We start from the raw sequence: 19,260 nt of genomic DNA on the forward strand, positions 1-19,260 counted from the left end.
GCCCCCAGTGTTCATCTTTTCAAAAAGACAACTCTTTGTTGAGTTTCTTTTTTGGCTCCTATTTTATGTATTTCCCTTTTGAGCTGTATTACTTTCTTTCTTCAAACAATTTTGCATTTAATTTGTTCTTGACTTCCTAGTTTCTTGGGTTGCAAAGTTAGGTTGTTTATTAGAAATCTTTCTTCTTTTTGCATCAATATTGCTATGAATTTCCCTTTTAAAACTGCTTTTGTTATGTCCCATAGGTTTTGGCATAATGTCCTTTCATCCTTGTCTCAAAATTTTTTTTAAACTTATTTTTAGTTTCTTTATTGATGTATTGTTCATTCAGAATTATGTTGTATAATTTCTATGAAAGCTTTTGTAAGGTTTCAAAAATTTTTATTTTATTGATGTATAATAATGATTTATGGGGATGTGTGATATTTTGATATGTGCATAAAATGTGCAGTGATTAAATCAGGGTAATTGGGATTTCCACTACCTTAAATATTTATTATTTATTTATGTTCGAAGTCTTCCAAATCTTCTTTTTTATGCTATTTTGAAATATTCTATAAGTTATTGTTATTATAGATACCATGCTTTGCTATTGAACACTAGAACTTATTTCTTTTATCTATCTGTATTTCTGCACCCACTAACTAACCTCTGTTTATCTTCCATCCTCCTACCTTTCCTAGACTTGTAATCACCATTCTGCCACCTGCCTTAATGAGATAAATGTTTTAAGTTCCAATATATTAGTGAGAACATACAATATTTGTCTTGTTTTTCCTGGCTTACTTTACTTGCAATGTCCTCTAGACTTATTCATGTTGCTGAAAATGAAATAATTTTATTCTATTTATGAATAAATAATGTTCTATTTCACATATATACCACATTTTCTTTATTCATCCATTGATACACACTTATGTTGATTCCCTATCTTGGCCATTGTGAATAGTGCTGTAATAAACATGGGAATGCAGAGGAAAACATACTAATTTTCTTCTTTTTGGATATATATCCAGTGGTGGGATTTCTGGATCATTTGATATTTCTATTTTTTGTTGTTTTGAGTATTGTATTTCTTGCTATTGGTTTCTAGTTTTATGCCATTATGGTTTGAAAAAATATTTGATACGATCTATATCTTCTTACATTTGTTAAAATTTGTTTTGTAGCCTATCATATGATATATCTTGGAGACTATTTCATGTGCACTTAAGAAGAATGGGTATCCTGCGGCTGTTACAGTCAATGTTCTGTAAATGTATGTTAGGTCCATTAGGTCTATGGTATGGGTTAAGTGCAATCTTTCTTTGTTGATTTTCTGTCTAGACTGTCTTCTATTGTGGAAAGTGAACTGTTGAAGTCCTCTGCTATTATTATATTGCAGTCTATCTCTCCCTTTAGAATTAATATTTTCTTTATATATTAGGATGTCTGATGTTTGCTGTGTATATATTTGCAACTGATACTTTATCTTATTGAATTATATAATCTTAATTTTTTTTTTTTTTTACAATTTTTGCCTTAAAGTTTTACCTAGTATAAATATGGCTACTCCTCATTTTTTATTTCCATTTGCATGAAATATCTTCTTCAGTCCATTCACTTTCAATCTGTTTGTCTTCAATGGTGAGGTGAGTCTCTTGTAGACAACATGTAGTTTGGTCTTATTTTTTTAATCCATTCAGCAATTCTGTATCTTTTAATTGAAAATTTAGTTCATTTATATTCAGAATTCTTACTGATAGGTAATGACTTACTCCTACTATTTTGTTAGTTTTTTGGGGGACTCTTTTGTAGGTCATTTGATCTTTTTCCCCTTTCTTTTTTAACTTCAAGGTTTGGTGGTTTTCTGTGGTGCTAATCTTTGTTTCCTCTCTGTTCCTCATTTGTGTATCTGCTGTAATTTCTTTCTTCCTGGTTATTATGTGGCTAATATAAAAATCTTGTAACTATAAGACATTATTTTAGGGTGATAATAACTTTGGTTACATAAAAATACTCAGGACTTTTCTCCCTTGCCTCTACTTTGTGATTTGGGTTGCCTTAATTTACTTTACGTTGTGTGTGTTGCTTAGTCACTAATTGGGGTTGTTCTTTTTCTTTTCCTTTTTGACTTTAAACTTTTATACTAGAGGATTGAAAGGTTTTTAGCACTGGGATATTCTGATTATGATTATGTATTTACCTGCAATAGTTAGTTGTATACTTTCATAATAGTAATTATGGCTTTTTGTTTCCAGTTGTAGCATTTTCTTAAGCATTTCTCTTAAGACCAGTCTAGTGGTGATGAATTTCCTCAGTTTTGCTTGTCTCAGAAGGTCTTTAATTCTCCATTACTGAAGAATAGCTTTGCTGGATATAGTATTCTTGGCTGACATTTTTTTTTTTCTTACAGCACATTGAATATATCATTCTACTCTCTCCTGGCAAATAAAGTTTCTGCTGAGAAATATGCTGACAGTCTAATCATGATTCCTATGTGATGACATTATTCTCTTATAGCTTTAAAGGGTGTCTCTTTATCTTTGACTTTTGGCGGTTTGATTACAATGTGCTTCAGAGAGATTTTCTGCGGGGAGGTGAGACTCACTGGGAATCTTTGAACTTCCTGGATCTGAATGTCCATTTCTCTCCCAAGGCTTGGTAATTTTTCAACTATTATTTTGCTACATAGATTTTATGTGTCTTTTCCATTTCTTCTTCCTCTTGTACACCTATAATGCAAACTGTTTTCTACATAATATGATGTCCCATAAGTCCTGTAATCTTTCTTTATTCTTTCTTCTTCTTATTTTTTCCCTCTGAAGAGAATATTCCAAAATACTCTCTTCAAGTTCAGAAATTCTTTGTTCTGTTTAGTCTGCTGTTGAAGTGTTAAATTGTATTTTTTATTTTGTTCTTGAATTCTTTAGCTTCAATAATTCTAGTTGGTTATTTTTTATGATATCTATTTCTTGGTTGAAATCTCATTCAGATTATGAATTGTTTTCCTAATTTATAGAACTGTTTTTGTATATTCCCTTGTATCTTACTGAGTTTTCTTAAGATCATTATTTTGAACTCCTTTCTAGACATTTCATAAATAGCCTTTTTGGTTACTGAAGATTTACTGTCTTCTTTTGGGCATGTCACATTTTCTTGATTTTTTATGTTTTTTGTCTTCCTACATTGATATTTGCACATCTACTCAAACAGTCAGTTTATCCAATTTTTTGGAGTAGTTTTCAGAGGAAAAGACCTTTTGTGTAGATGTGTTCCAAGATTTTGGGTAAGAATGGTGTGTTAGCTTTGATTCTGGGTGGACTCAGTAGTGTGGACTTTCTACAGATTCTTCAGCGATCATTTTTATCTGCAATGACTGTGATTGTCTCACTGGTCTAGGCTGTGGGAATTTGTAATGACAATGGTACAGTTTCCTATGCAGGTCTGCTTGTTTCTCTGAAGGACAGCATGCCCATTGGGTTCAAGTGATGTGGTCATCTCTTTAGGCCTAGGCTCTAGATAGCTGGATTATTGGTGCTGCAGGTACCATAATGGCAGGGCCTCAGGTATAGAGGCAGTCAGAGGCTACTGGCTGCAAGACAGGACACTTTAGCTGTGGGTCCTGCTTCAAGATGACTGCATGCCTAGGTTATTTTTTAAAACAAACACCCTAGTCCTAAATGTAGTCATTTGCAACATATGTGCTTAGTTTATTTTAACTGTTGTGTAAGATCGATTCATAATAAAGCCCAAGTGTCTCCTGACTACAGTGTACAATTATATTATGGGTAATATAGTCAGAATAAAATTATGGGTAATATAGTCAGAATAAAATTATGGGTAATATAGTCAGAATAAAATTAACAATTTTCTTTAGTTCTTTTCCTGGAACATTATTTTAGAGCTTCCTCTTTTATTATGTTATTTTACTCTAAAATATTCTTGCTTGTATTATCAATCTTAACTTTTTCCAGATAATTGTGCCATAGCACCACATTCAGTTTAAGTAGTGAGTCTTTGTTATACTGTAAAATGGGACATATGTTTTCTGAATATGTCCTGCAAAACATCTGCTAATAACTGCAACCTCCTGGAGAATGACTCCTGCTCGATTCTTATGGTGCTATGACCCCACTCTCTTGGTGTCTTTTTCTTGGTTTGTTCTGCATTATTTTTCAAATCATGCAATGATGGTGGAAAAGTTGTATATTTTATTTTGGGTTTTAGAAGGAAGAGTGATTTTCTAATTAAACCTAAATTGTAAAGGGTCATTTCGTTGTAACAGTGCCAGTTTATTTTCATTAAACAACATATTGACTGCCATAGCTATGAATGATATTATAATCCCCAAATGCAGTTATTCTTTCAATAAATATGTAATGAGTACTTTCTATGTGCTAGGCATTGTTCTGGTGCTTAGGAAACATCTGTGAATAAAAATGTCAATAACATCTATTACCATACAGCTTATTTTCTAGTTAGGAAAGAAAAACAATTCACAATAAATCAAAAAGTTCTACCTGATCTGGATTAGTAGGTGTATTGAAGTATATTTTAATACTAGAAAATAACAGTATATTGGGAGGTTAAAATACATTTGGGGTTTAAAAATGACACAAAGCTTTTCCAATTAAGTAACATTTTTTAATCCTCAGAATCTGCCTGGGTATGGGTTTCCATAGGTAAATTCTCCAAATTGTCTTGATATATTTTGTTTTATTTAAATCAGGGTTCAAACAAGCCACTTGCTGATTTGGTTATTTCACTGAAGTATTTTAAAAGTCTCCTTTAATCTTGTGTAGTGCCTTTATCTCACTCCCTTTTCCCATAGTTTGGTTGAAATGTCAGTTTTCCTATAGATTATTTCACTGTAGCAAATACTATTTTGTCCTATCATATTCCTGTGGCATTCACTGTTCCCATGAATAATAACATAGTGGCCTCCAAAAAAATAGCAACTGTCACTCTGCCTTTGAGCTTCCTTGCCTTTCCTCACCACCAGTCATGCCAACATTCATTCATGCCTTAGTTTATACTTCCCTCTCTCTTCAGCCATCCTCAACAGTCTTCAACCAATGGCTGATAAGAGTAAATTATCTAGATCTCCTGTTTCATTTGGGATAACTCTGTATTTCAGAGTCCCTTAGTGGGACTTAACCCAAGTGACTTGCAGCGGTATACCTGCTCAATAACACTCTTTTAGTGGCTTGTTTTTCTGTGCTTGTGTTGCTACCTCATTTCTCTGCCAGTGATATCCCACAAATAACCTTTAAACCTTTTCTCAAGGTTTTATTTTGAGGGAATACAACCTAAGATCCCCTTGATCTAAATTTGGTGAAATAAGTAATTCTCATAATATCATTTATTATATTCATCTGCTTCTATAGACTGAAAGCTAGAATAAAGGCTTTTTTAGATTCAGTGTTTTTTACGGGGAAGCGTCAAGAATTTTTTGTAGTTGGTGCTGAGTATCTCATATTGCATCACATCAGGAATCAAACAGTGCTGGTTGTCTCACTTTTAGTACATTAGTAAATTAAAATGACGGGAGTGTGTGATTCCCTACTAGCCTTGTGCCTAAAGGTTTTAAGATTCATTAATGGCTATTGCCAGAATCAGTTATTTCATTAAGAATTGTAAACTGATAATTCTATTATTTCTTCAGCGTACACTACCTGAAATTCTTCTGCATTGAATAAGTTTTCTCTCATCTACTGGTGATATTTTGTTATCTTATAATACATTTTACACCCAAAGGCAGGATAAATGCTGGAATTATCTACTTATCTGAGTAAAAGTTTATACCCTAACAACTTAAAATCTTGTCCAATAAATTTTATTTCTTTTTCCTTCTTCACTTTGTTCCATTCCTACTCGTCTTTCTTTCTCTTCTCCCTCCTCTCTACATTCTAATCCTGCCTTTTCTCCTACTTTTCTATTCCTTCTCCTTCTTTATATTATTATAAACCGTGTCTTTTACATAATCAACATTTTAAAATCATTTTTGGATGTTAATATTGGCCCATCTTTGGCCAGTGAGGGCTTTATCACTCCTCTGTTCTTTTGGCATGATCTTGTTTTACTTTGATAGTCTCTGCAATAGACTATATTTTTATGTTCCCCAAAATTCATACATTGAAACCTCATCCCCAGTGTGATGACATTTGAAGGTAAGGTCTTTGAGTGGTAATTAGGTCGTGAGGGTGGAACCTAAATGAATGGGATAGTGTGCTTATCAAGAGACCCTGAGAGATCTCTTGCCTCTTCCATCATGTGATGAGACAGAGCCATGACATTGTCTATAAACCAGGAAGAAGATAGCCCTCAGCAGGCACCAAATCTGCCAATGCTTTAATCTGGGACCCCCCAGTCTCCAGAACTGTAAGAAATACCTTTCTGTGTTTTATAATCCATCACTTTGTGGTATTTTGTTATAGAAGCCTGAATAAACTAAGACAATATCTTTGCTTACTGGCACCTAGAGATATTTCAGGCTCCTTGTGAACATTTCTTTCCTAAGCTTAGAATCAGATGTTTTGAAAGAAGGTTCCCTTTATTAGAACTTATTTAGAAATTATAATCTTAGAAATAGGACTGTGTATTGCTACTATTTGTCCACTGCCTCTGGCATTTTTAATGAATAGGGCAAGGAAACAATGTTTCCATAAAGAGGGAAAATCATTATTTTACAGTGATATTTTCCGATTCAAATTTAAGAGATTTTACTTAAAATATTTGATTTTATAGTTAAATATAATTTATATTAGATTCTAACAACTTTTACAAAATTACTAATTTTCATTATTTTACAAAAAAGTTATTAATAAAAGACTGCTGAATAAAGGTTTTTCTTTCTTGTTCTTTTTGTCCATAGCATATGTCTCATTGAAAATGCATAGGCAAAATACTAGTGTCAGTTGGAATAATTATTTTCTTTATGTGTTTATACCATCATCTTGACATATAGTTACATTTATTTGTTTTATTATTTTTATTTGCTTTTGGGGGATTTTAACATTTTTTTGTTTCCTTGATTATTAAAAACAATTACATGAGTGTAACACAAAAAGTATATTACAAAGTATGTCAGATAATTTTTGCTTTCATCCTAATTTCCTCTGCCCTTCTTCTATAGATAGAAAGTAGTTAATCCTTTCTATTTGTTTTGCTTTATTCTTCCAGGATTTTCTTTTTTTTTTTTTTAACAATGAAGAAATTATATCCATATCTATTATCTATCTCTATCTATTTATCATCTATCATCATCTATCTCTAACTTTAATCTGTATTCCTCTCCTTTCTTTATAAAAGGTGAGTCATGTACATTGTTCTGTACCTTGGTCTTTTTACATTTTACAGCTGCATAGTCTTCTATCGTGTGGATGTTCCAGTTATTTAACATTTGGTTTATTTCCTATCTTTTTCTATTTAAAAATGTCAGAAAGAATAACACACATAGCTTTGCAAGTGTATTTTCAGGACAGATTCCTAAAAGTGAGGTTGATGTGCAAAAGGGTAAATACATATTTGCTTTCATTGGGTGTCTTAGTTCAGTTGGGCTGCTATAACAAAATACTGTTGACTGGGTGGCTTATACGCAACTGATATTTATTTTTCATAGTTCTGAAGGCTGAGAAGTCCAAGGTCAAGGTGTCACCAGATTTCGTATCTGGTGAGGGCCTGCTTTCTGGTTGATAGATGGTATCTTCCTTCTGTCTCCTCACATGGTAGAAGGGGCAAGTAATCTCTCTCGTATCTCTTTTGATGAAGGTATTAATCCCATTCAAGAGGTCTATCCCCATGACCTAATCACCTCCCAAAGTCCCCACCTCTGAACACCATCACCTGGGGAGTTAGTATTTCAACATAAAAATCTTGTAGAACACATTAGTATGTGGTATGTCTTCAGACCATACCACTAAATATCAGTAAATTCTATTCATAGGAGCCATAGCATTTGCATTTCCTTCAACAGTGTATGACAGTATCTGTCTTTCCTCAGTCTTGCTAACAGAGTATGTTGATCAACATTTGGAATTTTGCCTATCTGATAAGTTAAAAATTATATTACAGTGTAGTTTTGATGTTTTACTTCACTTATGTGTGCAGTTGAATGTCTTTCAAATGTTGCAGTTCTTGTGTTTCTTCATCTTCAAATGTCTATTCATATATAGTATCTATATTTCTGTTAAATTTTCTCTTTTTTGAAATAAGTTTATTGAGTTATAAGTTATTTACAATAAGCTTCATCCTTTATACATGTATACTTTCATAAATTTTCACAAATATATATAGTCATGCATTATCATCTAACTATCACCACAATCAAGATATTGAATCTGAAAAGGATTTGTTTCTCTTTGTTGTGCAAATTGTCAGAATTTTTAATATATTAAGGATATTACCCCTGATATGGTTTGGCTCTGTGGCCTCATGCAAATCTCATGTTGAATTTGAATCCCCAGTGCTGGGGGAGGAACCTAGTGGGAGGTAATTGGATCATGGAGCGGATTACATCCTTGCTGTTCTCATAATAGTAAGTGAGTTCTTACGAGAGCTGGTTGTTTGAAAGTGTGTAGCACTTCCCCCTTTCTTCCTCCTGCTCTAGCCATATAGTGCATGCTGGTTTCCCATTTGCCTTCTGCCATGATTGTAAGTATCCTGAGGCCTCCTCAGCTATGCTTCCTGTACAGCCTGCAGAACCATAAATCAATTAAAATTTTTTCTTCATAAATTACCCAGTTTCAGGTAGTCCTTTATAGAATTGTGAGAACGGACTAATGTAGCCCTTTAAGATAAAGGTTGCAAATATTTTTTCTCTCTTTTTTTTTTTTTTTTTTTGAGACGAAGTCTGACTCTATGACCCAGGTTGGAGTGCAGTGGCACAATCTCACTGCAACCTCCGCCTCCTGGATTTAAGCAATTCTCCTGCTTCAGCCTCCTGAGTGGCTAGGACTACAGGCATGTGCTACCACGCCCAGCTAATTTTTTGTATTTTTTTTAGTAGAGATGGCATTTCACCGTGTTAGCCAGGATGGTCTCGATCTCTTGACCTCGTGATACACCCACCTCGGCCTCCCAAAGTACTGGGATTGCAAATATTTTTTCATAGTTAATAATTTTTTCAGTCTTTGCTCGTTATATTTTACCATTCAAAAGTTTTTAAAATGGTATTTTATTGAGTGTGTTAGTCTTCCCTTTTATTTCTTCCAGATTTAAAGCTTTCCATGTTTATAAAGGAAAACTATATTTTCTCACAGAAATCATAAAGTTTTATTTTTTAATATTTAAATCTCTGATCCATTTGTATTTTATACAGTGCCTAGTATAAATTTTAGATTAGATTAGATTTTCCCATGAAGTTTTATGCGGTTGTCTGGAGATCATTTTTTAAAGTTTACTTTTCTCACTATTTTTATTTGCCACCTTTATTACATACTAAATTTCTATATGTACTTGGATCTGTTTTTATTTTGTCTATTATGTTCCATTCACCTACTTGCCTATTCAAAGGCTATTTAACTTTTAATTATAAAGAATTTATAATAAGAGTGTAATGTCATCTTACTGAAAAGCAAGGCCTTCCTCTTGCTCTCTTTCTCATCATTTTGTGATGTTGAGAGAATATAAAAATATAATTGATTTAAATTGTATTAAGTATTTTGTTTTGAATCATGAATAGTTTAAAATTAAAATGTTTGTGACACTTAGGAAGATAATCTTTTTCTTTCTTTGGTTCTATTCATAAAATAAATTATATTACTGTATTTCTTAATAATAAGCCTTTTCAGAAATGAGCCCCACAATGCATTTTTACTTTCTATTTGCTGAGATTTTATTTGACATTTTTACCACTCTTAAGGTTTTGATATTAATCCATACTATCTTCATAAAAATGTATTATGTTTCACTCCTTTGCCTATAGAACAGAAAAATTTAAGTAGTATTAGGACTATCTGATTTTGAAGCATCTTATAATTGTCTACAGAAAGCTAAGTCTGGTGGTTTGGTTTCTCCTTGAAAACTCTTCACAAATTTCCTTACTTCTATTAAAATGGTTATATAGTCAGCTCTCTGTATCTGCAGGTTTCGTATGTGCACACTCAATCAACTGTGGAGCAAACAGATCCAGGAAAAAACGTAAAAAAAGATGAAGTACTATGCAGCCTTTAAAAATAATAAAATCATGTCCTTTGCAGTAAACAGATGGAGCTGGAGGCCATTATCCTAAGCGAACTAACACAAGAACAGAAAAGCAAATACCACATATTCTCATTTACAAGTGGGAGCTAAAGACTGAGGACACATGAACATAAAGATGGGACAAAAGACACTAGGGACCACTACATGAGGGAGGGAGTGATGGGGGCATGGGGTGAACAACCACCTGTGGGTAGGATACTTACTGCCTGGATGACAGATGGTTGGGACCTCAAACCTCCACATCACACCATTTACCCATTTAACAAACCTACATGTGTACCTTTTAATGTATAATACAATTTGAAATTATAAAAAATTTAAGAAAATTGAAAAATACAAATAAATACTATGTAACAACAATGTATATAGCACTTAAATTGATTAGCTATTGTAAGTAATCTAGAGATAATATAAAGTATACGGAAGGGCCTGGGAGGTAGAGCAAAATGGCAGAATAGAAAACTCCATTGAGTGTCCCCCATGCAAGGAAACCAATTTAACAACTATCTACACAGAAAAAACACCTTCATAAGAACCAAAAATCAGGTGAGCACTCAGTACCTAGTTTTAATTTTATATCACTGAAAGCACCGTTGAAGAGATAGTAGTACAAAAAAACAGAGAAGATAGAATAAGCAGAGACAGAAAAAAAAACCTTCCGGAAAGACTGGTGCCACCCCTCCCCCACACCCCTGCAGCAGCAGCTTAGTGCAGAGAGCCTCTCTGGGCACTGGGGAAGGGAGATTGTGAGGCAATTATGAGGCATTAAACTCAATGCCATTTTGTTAGAGAAGAAAGGAAAACCAGACCAAACTAAGTTGACACTCACACATGGAGGGTCCATTAAACCAGCCCTAGCCAGAGGAGAAATCGTCAGTCCCAGTGGTTTGAACTTGAGTTCCCGCAAACCTGGCTACTGAGGGCTACAGTGCTCCATGTTTCTAAATAAACTTGAAAAGCAGACTAGGCCATAAAGAGCGTAATGCTTAGGAGAGTCCTAGTGCTAAACTGGGCCCAGAGACAGTAGACTGTGGGAGCACACAACTACTGAGACACCAGCTGGGCAGCCAAGTGAGTACTGGCATCACCCTTCCCCTGACCCCAGGCTGTACAGTTTGTGGTTCCATAATAGATGCCTTCCTTCCCCTTGAGGAGAGGAAAGGGAAGAGTCAGGGGGACTCTATCTTGCAACTTGGATACCAGCTCACCCTCAGCAGAATAGGGCAGCAGTCAGAGTCATGAGTCCACCATTCTAGACCCCAGTTCCCTGACAACATTTCTAGATACATCCTGGGCCAGAAGGGAACCTACTGCCTTGAAGGAAATGACCTAGTTTTGGCGACATGCATTATCACCAGCTAACTGAAGAGCTCTTGAGCTTGAATAACAAGCAATGATATCCAGGTGCTATGCTGAAGGCCTTGGGTGAGTCTCTGAGACTTGCCGGCTTCTGGTACCAGCAAGGCCATAAGAGGTTAGAGCACCAAGCAGGATCTTGGGGTCACTGATTTCCAGAACTTGACTCTTGTTTGGCATTTCTAGACCTGTCCTGGGCAAGAGGGGAGCCCACTACCCTGAAAAATGAGTCTTAGGCCCAAGAAGTATCCACCACAAGTTGACTTAGGAGAGCCTTGGGCCTTAAAGGAACCTCTGTGTTCATCTGTTCATCATTCCTCATAACCTGGGGTGGCAGCGGCTACAGAGTGAGGCTCCTCTGCCTGTGGAAAGGGGAGGGAAGAGTGGGAAGGACTGCATCTTGTGGTTTGAGTGCCATCTCACCTGCAATACAATAGAATACCAGGTAGACTTCTAAGGTTTTTGACTATAGTCTCCGACTCCTGATGGTAACTCTGGAACCCCCTGGGACCTGGGGAACCTGGGGAACTGCATTGCCCTGAAGGGACGGACACAGGCCTGGCTGGTTTTGCCATTGCCTGATCGTAGAGCCCTGGGGCCTTGAGGGAACACAGGCAGTAGTCCTTATTTTTTATAAGTTTTGTTATTTATTTATTATTTTTCGAAGCAGAGTCTTGCTCTGCCACCCGGGCTGAAATGTAGTGGCATGACCACAGCTCTTTGTAGTCCTGAACTCCCAGGCTAAAGAAACCCTCCCACCTTAACCTTCCTAGTAGCTAGGACTACAGGCATGAGCCACCATGCCCAGATAATGTTTTAATTGGCCAAATTGCCCAGGCTGGTCTTAAACTCCTCACCTCAGCGATCCTCCTGCCTCAGTCACCAAAAGTGGTGGGATTACAAACATGAGCCACCACCCTGGCCATTTTGTGATTTTCAATGGTATTTTTCCTTCACCTAAGAAGTGGCTTAACAGGAGGTGTTTTTAGTTTCTGGGTAGAGGGGACTGTTTTGGTTTTTTATTTTGTCATTAATTTATAACTTTGTTGTATTGTGACAAAGATTGCTACTTATATTAATTATCTTTTTGAAATTTAGTGATTTTCTGAGATCTAATATATGGTAAAATTTTTAGAAAGAAAGTGTGTTTTCTGTTTCTGGAGTTCAGAGTTTAATATATATCCATTCATATAGAATTATCTTATTGATTAAGTTTTTAGTTTTTGTTTATACTTATTATTGTTTTGGTCTCTTCATTTGTCTTGGACAGGAAGGTGTGTTAAAGCCTAATAATGACGAGTGGTTTCTGTCTGTTTTCTTCTTGCTTCCCTTGTAGTTCTGACTTATAAAAGTTTTAACTTTATATTTGCTTTATAAATGTTAACAACTTTTATTTTCATTGTAAATTATAGCTTTTGGTATTAAGGTTACCATCATTTAATGATTTTTGACCTGAATAGTACCTGATAGGAAGATAATACCTGATTTTTATTTGTGTTTTCCTGGAATGTGTATATGTTTACCAAACTTCCCTTATTTTTTAATCTTGCTGAATTATCTTGTTTCAGATTTATCTCTCACATGCAGCATAGAGTTGGGTTTTGCTTTGTTTAACAATTTAAAAAGTTTTCTTTTTTAATAGGTGATGTTAAACTTTACATTTACAGATATAAGCAATATGATTAAATTATATTCCATTATATTATGATATACTGTTATATGCATGTATAGTTTTTCACTAATAGTTCTTTTCATTTGCTTTCTCTCCATTATTTTTAGCATTTTTTGTTATTTAGAAAGTTTCAGTTTTTGTTCTATTTTATCTTTAATCTCTTCATTTATTAGATATGGTCTATTAAAATTCCTTACCATGAAAAATGATGATGTTAGCTTGTAACCTGTTCTTTCCACCCCACCTCCCAATTAGATCAAGAATAATTAGGAGGGGATTGCCTGAAAAATAAGAAAAATACAGAAAAGCAATGCAAGGGCATTCTACCTTATACATGCAAGCTGCTGAACCCTGAAAGATGTCATTTAGTGAATCACAAGGTTATTGTAATTGGAGTGCGTGGTGTGGTAGATCTGAGGAGTAGTGAGTGGTGAGGCTGGGGCAACTGCTATAACTACATGAAGCTTTGTGTCAAGAGGTTAAGAACTGAGGATCTGAAATCTGCTAATTGGATTCAAATCTCATTCTCCCCAACTTCCAAGCTTGGTGAACTCTGATAAATTTCTTAATCACTTTAAGCCACAGATTCAGCGTTTATAATATGAGGATACCAATATTACTTATCTCAAAGTTAGGTGGGTAATAATTAATCCATGTAAAACAATTCTCATGGGGCTTCATCTATAATAAACATTCAGCATAGATTAGCAATGAATATTTTTGTTAGCATTAACCAGTAGCAATTACTACTACCATGACTTTTCCTTCTGTAGAGATAGAGAGGAGGAAGCTCAAATCCTATCTGAAAATCACTTTAGAAAAGTGTTGGATGTGGAGAAAAAAATATTCTAGGCAGAGGAATCACCATATGCAAAGACAAAGAGGTGAGGCCAAGTATAATATAATAGGAAAATAAAGTATACTTAGTTTGCAAGATGTGTTTAGGAACAGTGAGAGATGAATTTGAAAAGGTAGGCAAGAGTCTTTTATAATGTTATAGGCTTAAGATTTTGTCCTAAAATTAATGAGAACCACTGAGGGATTTTAAATGTGGGAGCATTAGTCATCACAACATTTGGAAGAAATCACTGTGTCAATATTGTGAAAAATAGATTGGACGTTCGTAAGAGTAGAAGTAGAGAGAACAGTCAGGAAGATGTCATCATAGTTAAAGATAGTAGGAGAGGGGAAAGATAAGTTACATGTTTCAGAAGATAGACTTGACAGGACTGAATGACCGACAAAATGTGGAGGCGAGGGAGAAGAGGAGTCCAGGATCTTTTCCCACTGGTACGAAAGGTTGGGTAGATGGTGTCCTTCCTAAAATTGGGAATGTGGGAAAAGTAGAAAGTCTGATTAGAAAAATATCTTGGCTTGGCTTTGTGCATATTGAGGTTGAGGTGATTATGGAACACACAGGGTGAAAATGTATAATCAATAGCTGTCATTATGTGTAAAAATTCAGGAAGAAGATTGGAGGCAGAAATACAGATTTAGTCTTTTTGTCATCAAAAAACTTTTCATTGGAAAAGTCCTATACTAATGTTAGTTATTGTTGCCATCACTACAGCAGTCGTTATTTTGAAGACAAATATTACACTGTAGAGTAATTCTTCCTTATATTTATTTTGAAAATATTTACTTTCTAAAACACATAGGCTTGGGGTAGAATGATAATTTTCAGGCTCTGTGAAGCTTCATGTATGAGCAAAGAAGGAAATGCCATCAAAAGGGAAAGAAATATTTTTCCTAATCCAAAATAACTTCATTTGCAGCACTTCCAGAGAATTTTATTTTAACTTTCATTCACAAATGCTTTAACAAGGTTAAACTGAAGCAATGATGACAGCTTTATTAATTGGAATCTTTCATTACTGTCATGCTTTCATTGCTAGGAAGCCAGGAGCTTATATTTTAAAAAATTCATTAAAATGCCAGTGTGCATCAGTCAGAGAAATCATTTTAAAAACATTTTAATCTTAAGTATAGGGTGAAAAAAAACCTTCACATTTATTTTTGTGCCAAGAAATAAAAGCTCAATTGAGCAATGGCATGAGTTAGAGTCTGGATTGTATAGAGTGGCTGAAGAACTACTCACTGATTCAATTCAATGCATAATTTTTCATCACCACTCAAAATTACAGAGCCAAGCCTAAGTTAGAAAAACCCTCACATAAGAGAAAAGCAGCCTTTGCTGATTGTTTGCCAATTTGTCCTTTACAGGATAAAGGCATATTAAAAATGCAATTTTTACAGGATTTTTAACAGGTCTGAAATTCTCATTCTTATTTAGCCTAAGGCAATAATTCTTACAATTTTTTTGGTGTGTGTCTTAGAGCATTTTGAGAGCCCGATGACAGAAGTGGATTCTCTTCTGAGAAAAATGCTCGTATTTACAATATTTTTCACACAATTTTGGGACATTCTTGACCTACCATTTTCCCTGAAATCCAGAGATTTCAGATAGTAAACTGCTGGTTGAGATATTTAATCCTCTGAGATAGTCATTTGAAGGACAATTCAACTTTTAATCTTGAGCTTGAGCCTTGACATTAACAAAAAACTATATTATACTTTGTTTGAAAGTGATCTGAATCTCAAGGGATGGTATGAGCTATACATTAGTTTTTCTACTGGAATATACCCACTCTTTATATGTACTTACTTGTCCTAGCCACTCAGAAAAATGGAAACAATCTTTTTATTACAAATTTGTTTGAAAAAACCTAATTACTGAAAAAAACAGACTATCTAGGAATTTGGACATTGGAACTAGAACGACGTTTAAGAAACATGGTCAACCCCTACCTCTCACTATAGACAAAACTAATTCAAGATGGATTGAAGATTTAAATGTAGGGCCTCAAACTATAAAAATTCTAGAAGAAAACCCAGGAAATACTTTTCTGGACATTAGCCTAGGCAAAGAATTTATGACAAAGTCCTCAAAAGCAAACACAACAAAAACCAACATTGACAATTGAAACCTAATTAAACTAATGAGTGTCTGTACAAAAAATGAAACTATCAACAGAGTAAACAGACAGCCTACAGAATTGGAGAAAACATCTGCAATCTGTGCATCTGACAAAGGACTATTATCCAAAATCTATAGTTCCTTATAAGTTCCTTATAAGGAACTTAGAAAATCAAGAAAAAAACAAGCAACTCCATTAAAAAGTACACAAAGGACATGAACAAATGCTTCTCAAAAGACACACAAGCTACCAGTAAACATGAAAAAATGCTCATTGTCACTAATCATCAGAGAAATGGAAATCAAAACTACAATGAGATACCACCTCGCACCCATCATAATGGCTATTATTAAACAAAGTCAAAAAAATAACAGATGTTGGCAAGGTTGCAAGTAAATGGGAATGCTTACACACACTTCTTGGTGAGAAGGTAAATTAGTCCAGCCACTAGGGAAAGCAGTTTGGAGATTTCCTCAAGAACTAAAAATAGAACTACCATTTGACTCAGCAATCCCGTTACTGGGTGTATACCCAAAGGAAAATAAATCATTCTATCAAAAGACACTAGCTCTCTTATCTTTATTATAGCACTATTCACAGTAGCAAAGGCAGGGAATCAACCTAGGTACACATCAACAGTGGACTGGATAAAGAATATGTGGTACATAGACACTATGGAATTGATGCAGCCATAAAATAACAAAGTTATGTCTTTTGCTGCAACATGGATGCAGCTGGAGGCCATAATCCTTCGTGATTTAATGCAGAGACAGAAAACCAAATATCACATGTTCTCACTTATAAGTAGGAGCTAAACATTGGGTACATGGACATAAAGATGGGAACAATAGACACTAGGAACTTCAAAAGGGGAAAATGGGGTGGGGAATGTGTTGAAAAACTATCTACTGAGTATTATGTTCACCATTTGGGTAACAGGTTCAGTTAAAACCCCAAACCTCAGCATTTCACAATTTACGCATGTAATGAACTTGCACATGTCCCTCCTGAATTTAAAAATTTTAAAAAAATTTAAAAGAAGCATAAGGCCATGGAATATATTTACATGACCATTATCCAGAAAGTCCTTCTAGCTCTTGGATGGATGGATGATCAACATCTTAACCCTATACCTGGAGAGCAACAGGTGGGAAGGGTTAGGGAAGGAAGCACTGTGTTTGGTCTCTGACATATATTTTCTGTTTCTAAATGCATGTGTATTAGTTCATTTTCACACTGCTATAAAGAAATACCCAAGACTGAGTAATTCATAAAGAAAAAAGGTGTAATTGACTCAGATCTGCATGGCTGGGGAGCCCACTGGAAACTTACAATCATGGCAGAAGGGGAAGCAGGCCTGTCTTACATGGTGGCAAGTGAGAGAGAGCACGTGAAAAGCCCAAGAAAAACTGCCTTTTATAAAACCATCAGATCTTGAGAGAACTCCCTAACTATCATGAATAAGCATGGGGGAAACTGTCTTCATGATCCAGTCACCTCCTACCAGGCTTCTCCCTCAACACCTGGGGATGACCACTCAAGATGAGATTTGGGTGAGGGCACAAAGCCTAACCATATCACATGTCCTTAATTCGTCCTTTAATTTGAACATTTAGTTTCCACTTTTTGCCTCAAAATAGACATTTTTTTCTTATCTAGACATTTAATTATTGATTTGATTTTTAAAATTTAACACATTCATTTTTTTCATCAGACATAGCACCACCTGAGGTTTGGTTCAGCAGAATTGAGAGTGAATACATCTCTAAATAAGTTCTGCATGTTACTTTAGTTGTGTGTACTATTTTAAAATAAATATATGTGTCATTAAAAGGAAACACCCAGAGTGGCTGCCAGTTTACCTCCTCATGTTTGTATAACATTTTAATTCTTGAAAGTTTTTTGTATTAATGACCTGTAGTTTGAATAAAAGGCAAACATTGCTATGCCAAACTCACAGGTGAGGAAACAGGCTTAAAAGAATTGCAACGTATGGTTGACAAATGACAGAGCTGAGATTCCACCTCAGGTTTCTCAATCTTTATGTGATGCATAGGTTTCCAAGTGTATTTTAAAAGCCCATTTTATTCCTTTATACTTATGTTGGTAAATTGAATAATTATCTGAAGCATACAACTATTTAACAACAATATATATCATCATGATTTAATATTGCCAAGGGTCTATTCCTGGCCTTATTTCAGTCCTATTACCTATCTCTGCTATTGATTCTAAACCAGGATTAGTCTGAATTATGCCTGAGAACCAGTTTGCTTTCATGAGAAAAGTAGTTCTTTTGTTTTTTAAATAAAGTTCATATAAATTAGTGCTTCTGTTTGATGTCACTTTTCAGAATAATTCATGTATGAAAGGTCATTTCACATTATCCTTGCAAAAGAATTACCTAATTTTCCATAAACTAGTTGCATAAAGGGTTACAGTTATAATAATAACCCATTGCCAGGAATGCCACAGTGAATGTCTCTACTTTGCACATGATGTCATTTCTATGTACCTAGTACCTAGCAGAGAGCATGACACTGAAATGTTGGCTTAATTGGATTATTTCACAATGTCACAACATAGGCCTTGTGGAAGTAGAGTTTGAATAAAGAAACAATTTCCTAAAGTTTCAAAACTTTACAGAACTCCTGACCTTCATAAAGGAGAAAAGTCCTAAACTGAAAGAGCTTTAAAACTGTAAAACTCGAAAACATACTTAACTCTAATATCACACATAAAACAGGATTAGGAAATAATAAAGGAAAGCTCACCAAACACTTAAATCTGCTACACACTCAACAGGATTTCTCAGTGAACATGAAAACTGAAGCTTCTCTTTTCTCATTTTTTACATCTTTGCTTCTAAATGCTGACTGATTACTTTTAGATGAAATATATTTTCATTGCTATATGTTAAAACACACACACACACGCATGCGTGTGCACACACACACCCCCCCAATGCTGACAGCAGAAAATTCATGCTTCCATGGTTTTAACAGCTCAACCAACACCTTCCTTTCAATGTTATGTAGGATAGTGCTGCACCCTTCTTCTATATCATTA

Source organism: Mandrillus leucophaeus, unplaced genomic scaffold, assembly GCF_000951045.1.
Source record: "Mandrillus leucophaeus isolate KB7577 unplaced genomic scaffold, Mleu.le_1.0 Scaffold991, whole genome shotgun sequence".
NCBI classification, from domain to species: domain Eukaryota; kingdom Metazoa; phylum Chordata; class Mammalia; order Primates; family Cercopithecidae; genus Mandrillus; species Mandrillus leucophaeus.